Below are 16,146 nucleotides of genomic sequence, written 5' to 3' on the forward strand. Positions count from 1 at the left end.
TCCCCCCCCCCGGAGCACATCACACAATGGTGGACTGGCTACTGTAGCCATCTTTGTGATTTGGTCGAGGAATATTGGTGCAGGAGTGCATGTTCATACTGAAACACTCTATCAGTTACTTGCTCACTTTTGCAGCCTGTTGTTTGATCACTGCAAGTTGGAAGACCTTAAGTTGCCTCTGTTATGGATTAGGCCAGGACACTCTAAACATTCTTAAGCAGGCAGCCCAGACTATAACTTTACAATTTGTTTCAGTAAATATACAGTGAAAATTACCCGGAGTAAGTTAGCTAGGTTGACTGTCAGGTTTAAAACAGACAAACATTTATTCACAAAATTACACAATGATACACAAAGAACAGACTAAAGAACCCCTACAGAACTCAGTCTATCCAAACTTGTCTTAAATATGCTGTTCCAAAGATACACAACAGTCAAAGCAAACCCCTTTGAAAAAATAGTAAAAATGGAACAAATGCTTATAGGTTGAAGTTGGAAGGGCAGAAGGAGAGAGAAAGTTTCGCAGCCTGCTTCCAAACAGATGAACTCCCAACTAGGTCTGGACTGAGCTGCTCAACTAGAGAGCTGACCACTCCCTTTTCATTATACATGTCACTTCTAAAACATGACCACTTTGGCCTGAAGTCTCATCTGTTTACATATAAACAAAAGGCCTCTCAACATCCTTTTTCATCTCTGTACCAAACTAGTCACCTCAGAGCTGGGAGGTGTTTATGACCCCTCTGAAAAGAATCAAGGACACAGTATCCTTGAGAAAGGTAAAGCTTTTAGATAAAGGGGACTAGCTTTGTGACACTCCTAAGCTGGTAGCATTGTGGTTATGTCAATAAACTAGTAATCCAGAATCCAAGGCTAATGGTTTGGGGGGACATGAGTTTGAATCCGACCCATGACAAGTCTTGAAAATATGAATAAAAAGCTAACCTAATGGCATCCATGTAATTATTGTTGATTGATTGTCTTAAACACTCATCTAATATCCTTAGGGAAGGAAATTTACTACTCTTACCAAATCTGGCTATGTGACACTCAAGGTACACAACATGTAGTTGACTCTGCACTTCCTTCTGAACAATTAGGGATGCTGGCTTAGCCAATGATGCTAACATCCCATGAAAGAAATTTTGAAAACTCCTTAAGGTCAAGGAACCTGTCTCCATGCCAATTACAGAGCATTCGAGTTAAAATCCCAAAGCGTGCCTGTTTTTCCCCAGGGGCTGACCCAGGAATCAGGAACAATCCTGGTTCCTGTTTCATTGCTCATGACATGAAAATTCAGCTTAGAGAGACCTGAGAATCATGCAAGCCTTCAAAGATTGTGTTGATAAGCTTGGTTTAAAAAAAAGTACAAAATCTTTCCCTTTAGAACCGAAGGCCTAGCGAGGTTGTGCAAAATCTTTACAAATAGCTGATTGGGCTTAAGCTGGAGTATCGGCGTCTAATTCTGGCATCACACTTTAGGCAGGACATGCCAAGGTCTTGGAGAAGGTGCAGAGAAGGGTCAAGTACGATGGACATCAACAGGACCTCGATCATGTGGAAGAACCTGTAAATGTTCTCCTAAGAACAGAAAAGGTTCAGGGAAGATTCAATACTGGCAGTTTGAATCTTCCCAGACCCTGAACGATGTGGGAATGGTGAGCAAGTTGGGAAAATTGCGTGAATGTGTCCCTGCAGAGCTTCTCAATGTTGACAGCAAAATGTCCCATTTTCCAATCAAGTGTTGAATGATGGGATAGGATTCTCACGCCTCAGCAGTGAGACGACTATTTACATACATTAGCATGCATTAAGCTCCTCATCACCAAGTCACTCACTTCATTAATACGCACTTTCCTACCTTGTCTTGACAGCGACGATTCCTGACACAGAAATCAGAGTAGTTACCTGGTGACTCCAGCTCACACACTGCTCCCGCCCTCCATCTTGGACACTAGTTATTCACATCTCGGGATATAGTTTATGGACAGTGATCACACATTCTCTCCCCCAAGAAGTACCAGGACTGCTAGGCCTATGTCAGTAATGTGGGATGCCAGTTTCAGTCTGTATGACATATTCAAAGTAGTTGCAGATTACTAACACTTGACCTCTGGTAAGTGGGAGAATATGATGAGCAATGCCCCATAGAGGCATGGTGTACAGATAATGAGGTGATTTTGGGAAAAAGTGTGGAAAACCAGCTCGGGCTCGTGGATAGAAACTCCCCATGAAATGCACCAAAAGTTCCATCTGATTTCGAGTAAAATTCAGCCCCATCCTCCAGACTATGAAATATTTTGATGGTATAAATGAGGAGAAACTGTTTCTATTGGCAGGTGCTTTGGTAACCATAGGGACAAGATTTAAGATCAAGTGGTGGAAGGAAAAGTGAATGAGAGTAAGTTTTATGTAGCGTTTTCCTCTGGTCTGCAATTTACCTGTCTGTAAGGATGGCAGAGCCAGTTTTTAAAGGGAGACTGAATAGATAAATAGGAAAGGAAATGATTGCAGAGTCATACAGAATTAAAAAGGGAGTGAGATATTAACTGGCCACTTTTTTCAAAGAATGGCCCCCTTCACATTCCATCACATTCTCGTCTATGAAGTGCACCACTGGAGGTTAAAAGCCTGAGTATTCCAATTAAAGATGATTTGAAACATTTTAAAAGAAAATTCAGAAATTCATAGTTGCTTTTTCCAGTTGCTTCTTACCATCTGGAGCTCCTACGCTCTGCACATTCTTTGTCTATTTTTTTCTTTCTCTCCTCCTTCCTCTCAGATTCTAACTCATGACCACTGAAGTGGGATTGGTGGAGATACCAGTGACCAGCAACCCAGTGGAGCCTGGTGTGAGAGCATGGCAGCAGTGGCCTAGTGTGGGAATGGTGTAGTGGTCTGTTACGGAGTGTGCACCAGTCAAACTACGTGGAGGCCCCTCCATTGGCCTGCTGTGGGGAGCCTTTGGAGGGAAACTGTGATGTTTGTCTTTTTAACTTTGCTTCTTTTTTTCCTGAACTATAGTCATACCGTGTATAGCTGCAATGTAATTTCTTTTCTTCATTTCTCTATTTTGTAACTAAGGATTATACCAAGGTACAGTTGTACCGAAGATGGCGCTATAAGTGGCGACTTATAAACTTTTCACTGGACTTATTTGAGTATGTGTGACAATAAAGCTAATTCAATTCAATTCAATAATAGGCAATGGATGCTGTTGGGAGACTGGCATGTGATTTGTGTAGGGGACACTACCTCCACCATGTATTGGAGGCTATGTGTTGGATGAGGGGGCATTTGAGGTCAATAGATAGAATCTCTCAGTGACAGGCAGTACATTCCTGCTGGTAATGGAAACATTATTTGGCTGAAGGGAAATTAAAATATTGCTATGTGTACATGCTGAATTAAAATATAATTCTTTCAAATGTTTTCATTCTTATTGTGACGTGCGGAGAAATAAACCCAGAAATGGGCTTCTGTTTAACATCACTTCTGCAATGCTTATGTTGATAGTGAGTGAAGGTGAATTACTGGGGGAGAATCCATTCAGTTTTGAGCAAGGAAGTGTAAAGGTTACAGAATAGACTTGACAGTATAACTGCCTCCAATGCACTTCCCTATTTACACAGTTAGCAACATTACTCTGGCATTGTGTTTTCACAGCATTTTGGCTGAAAGTACCATTTGGTTTCAACAGAAACAAAATTGCTGTGGAGGCTGGAAATCTGGAAAAGAAAACAGGAAACACTGGAGCCAATGTTTACACACTTTCGTGAGCATTTATTTACTGAGATACCCATGACAAGTGTGTATCTTCCTAACCCAGCAACCACATTTTCAGTCCCTTTTCAAGGGAGACCAAGTGAATCCCCAAGTAATGTCCAGTGCCTGCATGTAATTGAATTTAGGGAATATACAATTAAAACCGAATTCAACTGTGATATCCCTCACGGTAAATTATCTCACTGGCACCAATTACCAGATTCGTCCTTGAATTATGAGGTAATATGATGACTAGTGGTTAGCACTGCTGTCTCAGCGCCAAAGACCTGGGTCTGATTCCAGTCTTAGGTGACTGTCTGTGCAGAGTTTGCACATTCCCTCTGTATCTATGTGGGTTTCCATTGGGTGAATCAACGATGCTAAATAGTCTGTAGCATCCATGGATGTGCAGGCTAGATGCAGGTAAATAAGGCGATGGGGAAAGGCTTGGGTCTGTGCAGACGTGATGGGCCAAATGGTCTCTTTCTGCATTATAGGGATTCTACCATAATGACTGCTGGATGAAGTTTTTGACCACATTAAACATTGTGATAATGTATACTACTAAGAACTATGCCCTGTAAGAATAGAAATAAAACCAGAGAAAATAGGCAAGGGAAAATAATTCCCTGTGAATGATTAAGCACAATGTTGGGAATTCTGCGATGTTGAGTAGTTTAATGTCAAGCTCAGCAATCCATCCAGTGGCTGTATCTGATGCAGTGTGTGAATGTTGTGCTGCCATCTTGAATGATCTCTCAGGGCAGGAGCTGATGGTCTGTTTTGCATGAACACATTCACAATTTGAGCTGTTTCCTCATGTCCCACTGTTTGCATCTTCACTGCTGCAGCTTCTAAAGTTTAAGAGATGCCCAGATTTTCCATGGAAGGTTGAAACCTTAGGCTTCACGACTTTGGTCAGGTTTGCAGTAGGTGATATTTGTTGCCAACCAAGTCGTTCAAACATTGAGAGCTGGAGTGTGTTCCGGTAGGGAATATGGGATGTCAGACTGATGTATAGCTGTGTTTTTTTCCTGTCGTCCTACATCAATGCAAATACTTCGTTAGCTGTCAGCCAGTAGTGCTCTTTGAGGAGGATATTGTCCCCATGGATATGAAGAGGATAAAATGAAATTCTACAAAGAAAATAACATCATGAAAGGATTATGGAACGAAGTTTCATGCATCAGTAGTGCCAAGACATGGAAGTGGGCAACACACTTAAAAGAAACCAGGCACCCCAGGAGGAGAAGGTTTTATTTTTGTCAAATTTCCGCTAACAGAGGATTATGTGATTTTTGAAAATTGTTATAAGACAAATCAAGAGCACGGTCTGTGGCATCTTTGAAGGACTGTTTAATCTGCAGCACAGAGGTATGCTAAGCCTCTTTGCTCTTCATTTTGGCTCCCCTACTAATGCCGGTCTGCAAAGCAAAGATGATCCCATATCAGTGGGCAAGGAAAGAAAACAATTAGGTGTGGTGATATTAGGCTGCATTGTGATAAGTCGACTGATGAAATAATTCCTTGATCAGTCTCATGGAAGAATTGTTCTGAAAACCTTGTGTTAGTCAGTCGCAGGGTTCTTCTTTGTTGCATTACCAGGATATACAGTAGACTTTATTTAGGTTGGCCACCATTTTAGATTTGCACTGACGATATTAAACAGACCATATTATCTCCTTGTCACTATCTCTTCTTAACCATACATTGTTTCCCACATTGTTTCATTATGCATCTTTCAATTAGATTGTGCATTTAAAATCAGCCGCATTTAATTGTTAAACATAAACCATTCACAATATGCCCAAGTTTTCGGCAAGTTTTATAATTGTGAGAGTTTTTTTGGGCAAAAGATCTGCTAAAGCTCACTGTCTAACTTCACACATGAAGTAGCTTCTGTTTGGCTACTGAAGGGCAGCTGCGAGACCTTGAAACCACCCAAAGCACAAAGGGCTCTCAGAGTAAGCAAAGATAGGGAAAGAAAAAACACAGAAGGGAGCAAAGAGGAAGAGATTAGGGGCTAGATTTTCGAAATGTGTTCTTCTACCATAGAACTTGGAATGCTGAGACCACCGGAAAAAAAACTTGCAAAATACTTACCTAAAAACAGAGCACCTTCCTTAACCTTGTGTCTTACAGCTGGTGAAGTGTGTTTTGAAGTGTATTTACTGTTGTCCTGAAGGAAGTGCAGCAGCAAAAGTGTTCACATCAAGGTTCTGAGTGAGAACAGCAGTGTGAAAATGACATTGCACATGATCTGGTTTTCAATGATGTTGGGTGAGGGAGAAATATTGCTCAGGACACCAGGGATAACGCAAAACAGTGTCACAAACTCTTTACCAGCAAATCAAGAAGACAGATGGGACCTTGGTATAACATCCCATCTGACAGACAGCAACTTTGATGTTGCAGCACACCTTCAGTACTGCACCGGAGCATCAGCCTTGATTCTTGTGCTTAGCCTTTGGAATGCAATTTGGTCCCAGAACCTTCCAACTTAGCAGCATAGGCACTATACCCTGAGCCACATCTAACACTGGCAGTTCTCTTGTGGAGATTGTCATACTCTGCAGGATTCTCCCGCCATTAAAGAAAGTACTTGCATTTATATAGTGTCTTTCGCAAGCTAAGTACATACTTCTTAAAATGAGTGACAGTCAATGAAATAGTTTTTGTGAAGAGTAATCTCTTGTGAGAGGTGGCAAATGGAGTTTAATGCGGAAACGTGTGAGGTGATTCACTTTGGAAGGTGCAACAGGAATAAAGAGTACTGGGGTAAAGGTAAGGTTCTTCATAGTGTAGATGAGCAAAGAGATCTTGGTGTCCATGTACAAAGATCCCAGGTTGATAGAGTTGTTTAGAAGGCATATGGTGTGTTAGCTTTTATTGGTAGAGGAATTGAGTTTTGGAACCATGAGGTCACGCTGCAGCTGTACAAAACTCTGGTACGACCACATTTGGAATATTGTGTACAGTTTTGGTCACTGCATTATAGGAAGGATATGGAAGCTTTGGAGAGGGTTCAGAGGAGAGTTACCAGGATGTTGCATGGTATGGAGAGAAGGTATTATGAGGAAAGGCTGAGAGACTTGAGGCTGTTTTCGTTGGAGAGAAGAAGCTTGGGAGGTGACTTGATTGAGACATACAAGATAATCAGAGGGTTAGATAGGTTGGACAGTGACAGCATTTTTCCTCGAATGGTGATGGCTTGCACGAAGGGACATAGCTTTAAATTGAGGGATGATAGACATAAGACAGATGTCAGAGGTGGTTTCTTTACTCAGAGAGTAATAAGGGTGTGGAATGCACTGCCTGCAACAGTTGTAGACTCACCAACTTTAAGGGCAGTTAAATGGTCATTAGATTGACATATGGATGAAAATGGCATAGTGTAGGATATATTGGGCTTCAGATTGGTTCCCACAGGTTGGCGCAACATCAAGGGCCGAAGGGCCTGTACTGCACTGTAATGTTCTATGTTCTAATCATTTGAAATGTGAGCAAATAAAATTAAAATGAAAATTAGATTAATTTAAAGAAAGATTTGTACCAGAATAATACTCGAGAAAATCTATACCCAGATCTCATTGAAAATCCTGCCACATCACTGCTGAAAACTCAATGGTGGTGAGTGGGTGGGTGGAGGTGTTGAAATCCATTTCATCCCAATTTATAGAGTGACATTCTTTCACTTCTCATTGAGTTTATACCAGGCTGTTGCGAATGTCCACTGAGGATCAGTTCATTTTGCATTCATTCCAATTGAAAGTTTGTCATTATTGGAAAAAATTCAGATTCTTTGCTCATAGAGTCATAGAGATGTACGGCATGGAAATAGATGCTTCAGTCCAACTCGTCCATGCTGTGACCGTTTTATCAGCTCAATTCCTAGATAATACCAATCAATCACTGGATAAGATCAACTATAAAGTTTTGATTTCCTGATTTAAGAAGGGGTATAACCACAGTGGAAGCTATGCAGAGAAGAACCAATTGACTGATTCCTACGATTAAGATTACATTATGAGAAAAGGATGGATAGGTTGGCCTGTATCCGTTGCTCTTTAGATGAGTGTGTGGTGATTTTATTGAAACATACAAGATCCTGAGGGACTTTGACAGGGTGGATGTTTCCACCTGTAGCAGAAAACAAGGGGACACAGTTTAAAAATGTTATTTCCCAGTTAAGACCTAGATGCAAAAATACTTTTCCTCTCAGAGTGTCATTAATCTGTGGAATTCTATTCCCCAGGAGTGCTCATTGAAGTCTTTGAATATTTTTAAGGTGGAGTTGAATAGATTGTTGAGGGTACAGGAGAAAGATAGGAACATGGAGGCAACATTCAGATCAGCCATGAACACAGAACGTGCTTGAGGGACTGAATGGCCTGCTATAATGCAGATCTTCATACATATGTGGTTTGTATCAGAATCAATTGAACAGAGAGAACAGCTAGACTTTTGATTTAGTGTAGGCCCACAGAGGATGGCAATTGAGTTGGAATGAAAATGGGACATATATATCTAGTAGCAATGTATCCTGCGCAAAGTTATAGCCCTTACTTTGCAGTTATACGAATATAACCATCTTATATTGAGTCTGAATTTGCTGAAAAATGAGTACTCATCAGGACAAATACAAGAATGCCAAATTTCAAAAGGGTGGCTGTTTTCCCAACTAGTAGCAGTGCTATGCCTCTGACTTATTCTCCAATCTGTGATTTGTCAGTAGGCCTTCCATTCTTCTTTCTTTAACTTGGATTGTAAGTTTAAAGAAACCATCTTTTACCATTCCTATCAGTGGAGCAGTGCAGTCATACCACATTTCCAGCCCCTCTATCCCCATAACCTTATAGGTTTATTTGCCATAAGTATACATCCAATTTCCTTTTGTCATAATTGATCATCTTCACTTCCATCACCCTCATGGACAGTGAGCTTCTTAAATCTGAAATCTGTAATCTCAAACTGAATAGGAGGCAATCCTGGTATAATGGGCCCAGGATGAAGCAACTGGCTGTCATTACAAAATTCTGAATTTTTCTAGCTTTTTTTTGGACCATGAGCTTCAGAAATCCAGTAGACCCCAGAAGGAGGGTATTTTTCAGTGCACATTGGTGCTTGCCTGATGGCCACATACATTGAATTCTGGCAAGGGTCATTGGATTGTTATCAGAGGCAAGAACTGGAGAATGAAATGACCAAAATGATTTTGTTACCATTTGATAGCAAGGTCTATTTTAGAACTACTGTCTCCCCCGAACCCATGATGTGAGAAATGCAGAATCTTGACATTCTGTAAAACATTAGCCCGGCACAATTAAACATTACTGTGATAAAATCCTTTGAATAGAAATATTTCACCAACGTTAGTGGATTTAATTTAAAAACATCAAGAGATTCTAGAATAGCAACTTTAATAGTTAAGGAAAAATGAGGGTGTAGTGGTAATGGACATGTAATCCAACACCCACTAAAACTCTGAGGTATAAATCCCACCATGGCATCTGGTGGAAGTTTGACCTAATCAATAAATCTCAAATGTTACTGGATTTGGGACCGATTCAGGTAGTCAGTGGCTTGTGAACCTGGTCAGACCATGTCATCTACTGCAGACTCTTTACAGAAAGAATGTAATGTTAATCTTTTAACTTAATCTCTTGCCAACTCGGCGAATATCTCAGCGAATACCCTTGCAAATTTTTATAGATGGGCCATCGAGAGCATTTTGTCTGAATGTATCACTACCTGGTATGGCAACTCTACTTTTCAAAGTTGGAGACGGTTACAGAGAGTGATGAACTTGGCCCGGACAATCACAAAGGCCAACCTCCCATTTATAGAATCTATCTACCAGGCCCACTGTCAAGGAAGGCCGTCAGCATTCTCAAAGATACATCCCACCCTGGCAATGTTTTTCTACAACCTCTACCACTGGGGAGAAGGTACAGAAGCTTGAACTCATGCACCAGCTGGTTTCAAAACAGTTTCTACCCTACTGTTATTAGAATACTGAATGGACTCACAAACTCTTAACATTTGCCTATACCTGTGTTTTTGGTTTTGTTGTTGTTTACCTATTATTTACTTATCTATGCTACTTAACTATGTGATCTGCCTGTATTGCTTGCAAAACAAAGCTTTTCATTGTGCCTCGGTACATGTGACAATAAATTCAATTCAATTCAATTCTTATTTTTCTAACTTGTACAATGAATAACAGTTAGATAACGTAACTTTTAAAATTTATTTCTCTATACTATACCTAAGATTTGTACCTATGAACTTTGTACCTGAGACAGAGCCATGTGGGGTGACATTGTAAACTTTTGACTGCACTCTGTGCTTGAATACACATGCCAGTAAATGTGGAGTTGATTTTGGTATAATGCAATAATTCCATTCGTGTGCAATCTCGCGTTATAAGAAAATTGTGCAACAACCACGCTATTTAAACTAATGGGGCCAAAATCATGTTATAGCCAATACAGGTAAGGAAAGTTTGTGTTCTAGAAATAACGGTCGAAATTCTGCAATCGTGTTAAAGCCATTTCACATTGAAGAAATGTGCATTATAGCAAAACTGATTGTAATTCTAGTTACAATTCTAAATCTATCATCAATTGTTATAAAACTCCATCTTTTTTTTAAGTGTTTATTCATTGGATGCTGGCATTTCGTGCCCATCCCTAATCACCCAAAGGGGAGTTAACTGTTAATCACACTGCTGTGCATCTGGAGGCAAAGGAGGGATGACAGATTTCCTTCTCTAAAAGGCATTAGTAAACCAGATTTTTTTTAAATCCCCCAACAATCAGCAATAGCTTCATGCCCATCATTAGCGTCTTAATTCCAGATTTTTATTGGATTCAAATTCCATTAGCCCCAGTGGTGGGATTCAAGCCCCAGGTTCCCAGAACATTACCTGGGTGTCTGGATTAATGGTCAATTGACAATACCACTAGGTCATTGTCTCCCCCAGGCCAACTAATGTTCTTGTTTCATCTGGTATGTGAAACCAGACTAACAGTAATGAGAGAGCAGGTAAGAGTCACCCAGATTAAGGGCAATTAGAGATAAGCAACAAGTGCTGGCCTGGTCATCAAGCCCACATCCAAGAAAAGAGCAAAGAAACATTAATGCAAAAGTTATGAGTAATATATATCCCAAGCTCATGACCGAATTGGGGATAAAACAAAGCTGCCACCCAAGAGCTCTAAATATCATTCAACAAATGAGTTTTAAGCTGAAGAACAAATGGAAAGTTATTTAGCCGGAAGCTGTATTTTATGTTGATGGTATGTATTGTATATATGGTATGTGTGTTTGTGTGTAAGGTTTGAGAATGCTAATTATTATGGTCATACCCAGACTTAGGTGAAAACTCTTAAGAGGCAAAAGCTGCAGCTATATGATATGAGCTTACTTTGTTAACTGATATTTAAAGGTACAATACTACATAGCCGATCAATAATTTAACTTCAGCCACAGATAGATTGCAGCTGTAGATCGTGTTCCTATTAAAAGAAAAATGGAATCCCTCATCCCATCTAAATTTCTGTTATTTAAGTCTTTGTGATGAAGATCAGTTTCAGTAACATGATGTCACTGTCCTTGATCTTCCTACTCTGTAGTTTGTCCCTATACTGACAAGAACTCTTGTGTAATGATCATAGCTCAGCCTTGTGAATGTTCAAACTATGCATTTTACTGAAAACAATATTTGTTTGTAGAAGGGGCTGTCTACATTTGGGACCTCACCAATACAGAGAAGCAGAGCCTGAAATATACTGCTTGAGGATTGACTGCTATTGCCTTCCAGCTTGTTGTAAATGTGCAATGGAGATGGAAATTATAGTAGCCACATTAGAACTAAGTGTTTGTTCTGGGAGGGAAGGGGGCTTCAAGTTTGAGTAATACAAGGACTAGAAGCAAGAGTTAGCAATTCAGCTCCTTGAGTCTGTTCTGCCATTTAATACAATCATGGCTGATCACATCTAGCTTTGATGTGGAGGTGCCAGTGTTGGACTGTGGTGGGCAAAGTTAAAAATCACACAACACCAGGTTACAGGACTATAACCTGGTGTTGTGTGATTTTTAGTTTCACCTAGCTTCAACTCCACTTTCCTGTTCCACTCTCCATACCCCTTCAACCCATCACTAATTAAAAATTTGTCTGTCTCCTTCCTTAAACTTACTCAATGTTCCAGTATCCACCGTACTCTGGATATTGAACTCCACAGATTTATGACTCTTTGAGAGAAGTAATTTCTCCTCATCAGTTTTAAATCTTCTACCCCTTATCCTAAAGCTATGATCTCTTGTTCCACTGTGTCCCACAAGTGGAAACATCCTTTCTACACCTACTTTGTCAATCCCCTTTAGAATCTTAGATGCCACAATTAGATCTTCTCTCATTCTTCTAATCTCTAGACTGAGTATTGGCCTAAACTGCTTCACCTGTCTTCAAAAGACCTCTGGAACAATTCAGTGAATATCAGCTGAACTGCTTCCAATGCAACTATATTGCTTCTCAAGTAAAGGACCAATGCTGCACAGTTCCACTAATATTTTGTACAGTTGCAGCCACACTTCCCTACTCTCATATTCTATTCGTTTAGCAATAAATACCAAAATTCCATTTGCCTGCCATATTACTTGCTGTACCTGCATAGTGGTTTTCTACAATTCATGCACGAGTCACTCAGATCCTCTGCACAAAATCACTCTTAAGTTTTTCTGCATTACTAAACTAAGGTGCCTTTCTATTCTTCTGATCAAAATAGATAACCTCACACTTATCCATGTTATACCACATCTGCCAAATTTTGGTCTATTCATCTAACCTATCTGTATCTATTTGTAAATTTTTTATTTCTTCATTGCAAATTCCCGAATCATCTATTTTAGTATCATCTGCAAAGTTAGCGATGATACCTTTTATCCCTGCATCCAAGGAAATATCATAGATTGTAAATAGTTGGTGCATGAGGACTGAACCTTGTGGCACCCCACGAGTGACATCAATAAGAAAAAGGATGCTTTTACCACAACACTCTGCTTTCTATTGGTTAGCCAATCCTCTATCCAAGGTAATGTACTGTCCTAACCATGTGTGATCTTACCTTGTGTATTAATCTTTTGTGCAGCAACTTATCAAATGACTTCAGGAAGTCCAGATATATATTGTATTTACAGGATCCCCTATTATCCATCTTGTTTGTTACATGGACATGAGATAGCTTTGGCAAATAGAATTAAGGAGAGTCCAAAGGGGTTTTACAAATATATTAAGGACAAAAGGGTAAGTAGGGAGAGAATAGGACCCCTCAAAGATCAGCAAGGCGGCCTTTGTGTGGAGCCACAGAAAATGGGGGAGATACTAAGTGAATATTTTGCATCAGTATTTACTGTGGAAAAGGATATGGAAGATATAGACTGTAGGGAAATAGATGGTGACATCTTACAAAATGTCCAGATTACAGAGGAGGAAGTGCTGGATGTCTTGAAACAGTTAAAGGGGGATAACTCCCCAGGACCTGATCAGGTGTACCCGAGAACTCTGTGGGAAGCTAGAGAAGTGATTGCTGGGCCTCTTGCTGAGATATTTGTATCATTGATAGTCACAGGTGAGGTGCCGGAAACTGGAGATTGGCAAACGTGGTGCCACTGTTTAAGAAGGGCGGTAAAGACAAGCCAGGGAACTATAGACCGGTGAGCTTGACATCAGTGGTGGGCAAGTTGTTGGAGGGAATCCTGAGGGACAGGATGTACATGTATTTGGAAAGGCAAGGACTGATTAGGGATAGTCAATATTCCTTTGTATGTGGGAAATCATGTCTCACAAAGTTGATTGAGTTTTTTTGAAGAAGTAACAAAGAAATTGATGAGGGCAAAGCAGTAGATGTGACCTATATGGACTTCAGTAAGGTGTTTGACAAGGTTCCCCATGGGAGACTGATTAGCAAGATTAGATCTCATGGAATACAGGGAGAACTAGCCATTTGGATACAGAACTGGCTCAAAGGTAGAAAACAGAGGGTGGTGGTGGAGGGTTGTTTTTCAGACTGGAGGCCAGTGACCAGTGGAGTGCCACAAGGATCGGTGCTGGGTCCTCTACTTTTTGTCATTTACATAAATGATTTGGATGCGAGCATAAGAGGTACAGTTAGTAAGTTTGCAGGTGACACCAAAATTGGAGGTGTAGTGGACAGCGAAGAGGGTTACTTCAGATTACAACAGGATCTGCAGCAGATGGGCCAATGGGCTGAGAAGTGGCAGATGGAGTTTAATTCAGATAAATGCGAGGTGCTGCTTTTTCGGAGAGCAAATCTGAGCAGGACTTATACACTTAATGGTAAGGTCCTAGGGAGTGTTGCTGAACAAAGAGACCTTGGAGTGCGGATTCATAGCTCCTTGAAAGTGGAGTCGCAGGTAGATAGGATAGTGAAGGCGGCGTTTAGTATGCTTTCCCTTATGGGTCAGAGTATTGAGTACAGGAGTTGGGAGGTCATGTTGCGGCTGTACAGGACATTGGTTGGGCCACTGTTGGAACATTGCAAGCAATTCTGGTCTCCTTCCTATTGCAAAGAGGTTGTGAAACTTGAAAGGGTTCAGAAAAGATTTACAAGGATGTTGCCAGTGTTGGAGGATTTGAGCTATAGGGAGAGGCTGAACAGGCTGGAGCTGTTTTCCCTGGAGCATTGGAGGCTGAGGGGTGACCTTATAGAGGTTTACAAAATTATGAGGGGCATGGATAGGATAAATAGACAATGTCTTTTCCCTGGGGTGAGGTGGAGTCCAGAACTAGAGGGCATAAGTTTAGGGTGAGAGGGGAAAGATATAAAAGAGACTTAAGGGGCAGCTTTTTCACGCAGAGGGTGGTAAGTGTATGGAATGAGTTGCAGAGGATGTGGTGGAGGCTGGTACAATTAACACTTAAGAGGCATTTGGATGGGTTTGGAGGGGTAAGTGCCAGGTGCTGGCTGGTGGGACTAGATTGGGTTGGGATATCTGGTTGGCATGGACGGGTTGGACCAAAGGGTCTGTTTCCATGCTGTACATCTCTATGACTCTATGACTCTATCTTTGAAGAGCTCTAGCAATTAGACAAACACAGTTTACCTTTTATTAAACCATGCTGACTCTAATGGTTTGTATTTTGACTTTCCAAATGCGGTGTTCTTACTTCCTTAAAAGTAGATTCTAGCAATTTCCCAATGACAGATGTCAAACTGACTGGTTTGTAGTTTCCTACTTTCTGCCTGTTTCCTTTCTGAGTAAAGTTATTATTTTTCCAATGCACTGAAACCTTTCCACATTCAGAGAATTTTGGAATATTAAAACCAGATGCACTATTTCTGCTACTACTTCCTTCAAGACCCTGTAAACCATCAGGCCCTGGGGTCGTGTCTGCTTTCAATCCCAACTGTTTATCCAGTACCTTTTTCCTACTGATGATTGTTCTAAATTCCACAATTTCTCTAACCTTTGCAATATATGTTACTATTAGTATAGTTTCAGTGTGCTCTGCTGTGAAAATTGAGACAAAATATTAATTTAGTACCTCTGCCATTTCTGCTTCCCCCTATTATTTTATCTGTCTCATCCTCCAATTGATCACTTCAGATTATCACTTCCTTTTTATATATTTACAGAAGCTTTTGCGGTCAGTTTTTTTCTATTTCACATTTGTTTTCTTTCTTATTTTTTACATGCTCTTTTTGTTACTTTTATAGTAAACTGAAGTTTCCCAATCTTCTAGTCTGCTATTGGCCTTTGAGCATAGTATGCCTTAATTTTTCTTTATGGTATCTGTAGCCTTGTGGCCTTTCCCTCCTTGCAATCTTTCTTCCTTTTTAGATTTAGAGTCATAGAGATGTGCAGCATGGAAACAGACCCTTCGGTCCAACACGTCCATGCCGACCAGATATCCCAACCCAAATGAGTCCCACCTGCCAGCACCTGGCCCATATCCCTCTAAATCCTTCCTATTCATATGCCCATCCAAATGCCCCTTAAATGTTGCAAATGTACCAGCCTCCACTACTTCCTTTGGCAGCTCATTCCATACACTTACTACCCGCAGCGTGAAAAAGCTGCCCGTTAGGTCTCTTTTATATCTTTCCCTTCTCACCCTAAACCTATGCCCTCTAGTTCTGGACTCCCCCACCTCAGGGAAGAGACTTTGTCTATTTACCCTATCCATGCCCCTCATAAGTTTGTAAACCTCTATAAGGTCACCCTTCAGCCTCCGATGCTCCAGGGAAAACAGCCCCAGCCTGTTCAGCCTCTCCCTATAGCTCAAATCCTCCAACACTGGCAACATCCTTGTAAATCTTTTCTGAAACCTTTCAAGTTTCACAACATCTTTCTGAT

At 40.7% G+C, this 16,146-nt stretch overlaps 1 long non-coding RNA gene across 1 annotated transcript in view; it reads left to right on the forward strand.

Moving 5' to 3' along the window:
* Window positions 1-9,957, forward strand: part of LOC140476764 (uncharacterized) — an 82,560-nt gene extending 72,603 nt beyond the window's left edge. Inside the window, exon 6 of the long non-coding RNA XR_011960599.1 lies at window positions 9,478-9,957. This is a non-coding gene — a long non-coding RNA (uncharacterized lncRNA). The remainder of the gene's footprint in view (window positions 1-9,477) is intronic.
* Window positions 9,958-16,146: the final 6,189 nt, after the last annotated feature.

The sequence above is a fragment of the Chiloscyllium punctatum genome, chromosome 5 (assembly GCF_047496795.1).
Source record: "Chiloscyllium punctatum isolate Juve2018m chromosome 5, sChiPun1.3, whole genome shotgun sequence".
Classification (NCBI taxonomy): domain Eukaryota; kingdom Metazoa; phylum Chordata; class Chondrichthyes; order Orectolobiformes; family Hemiscylliidae; genus Chiloscyllium; species Chiloscyllium punctatum.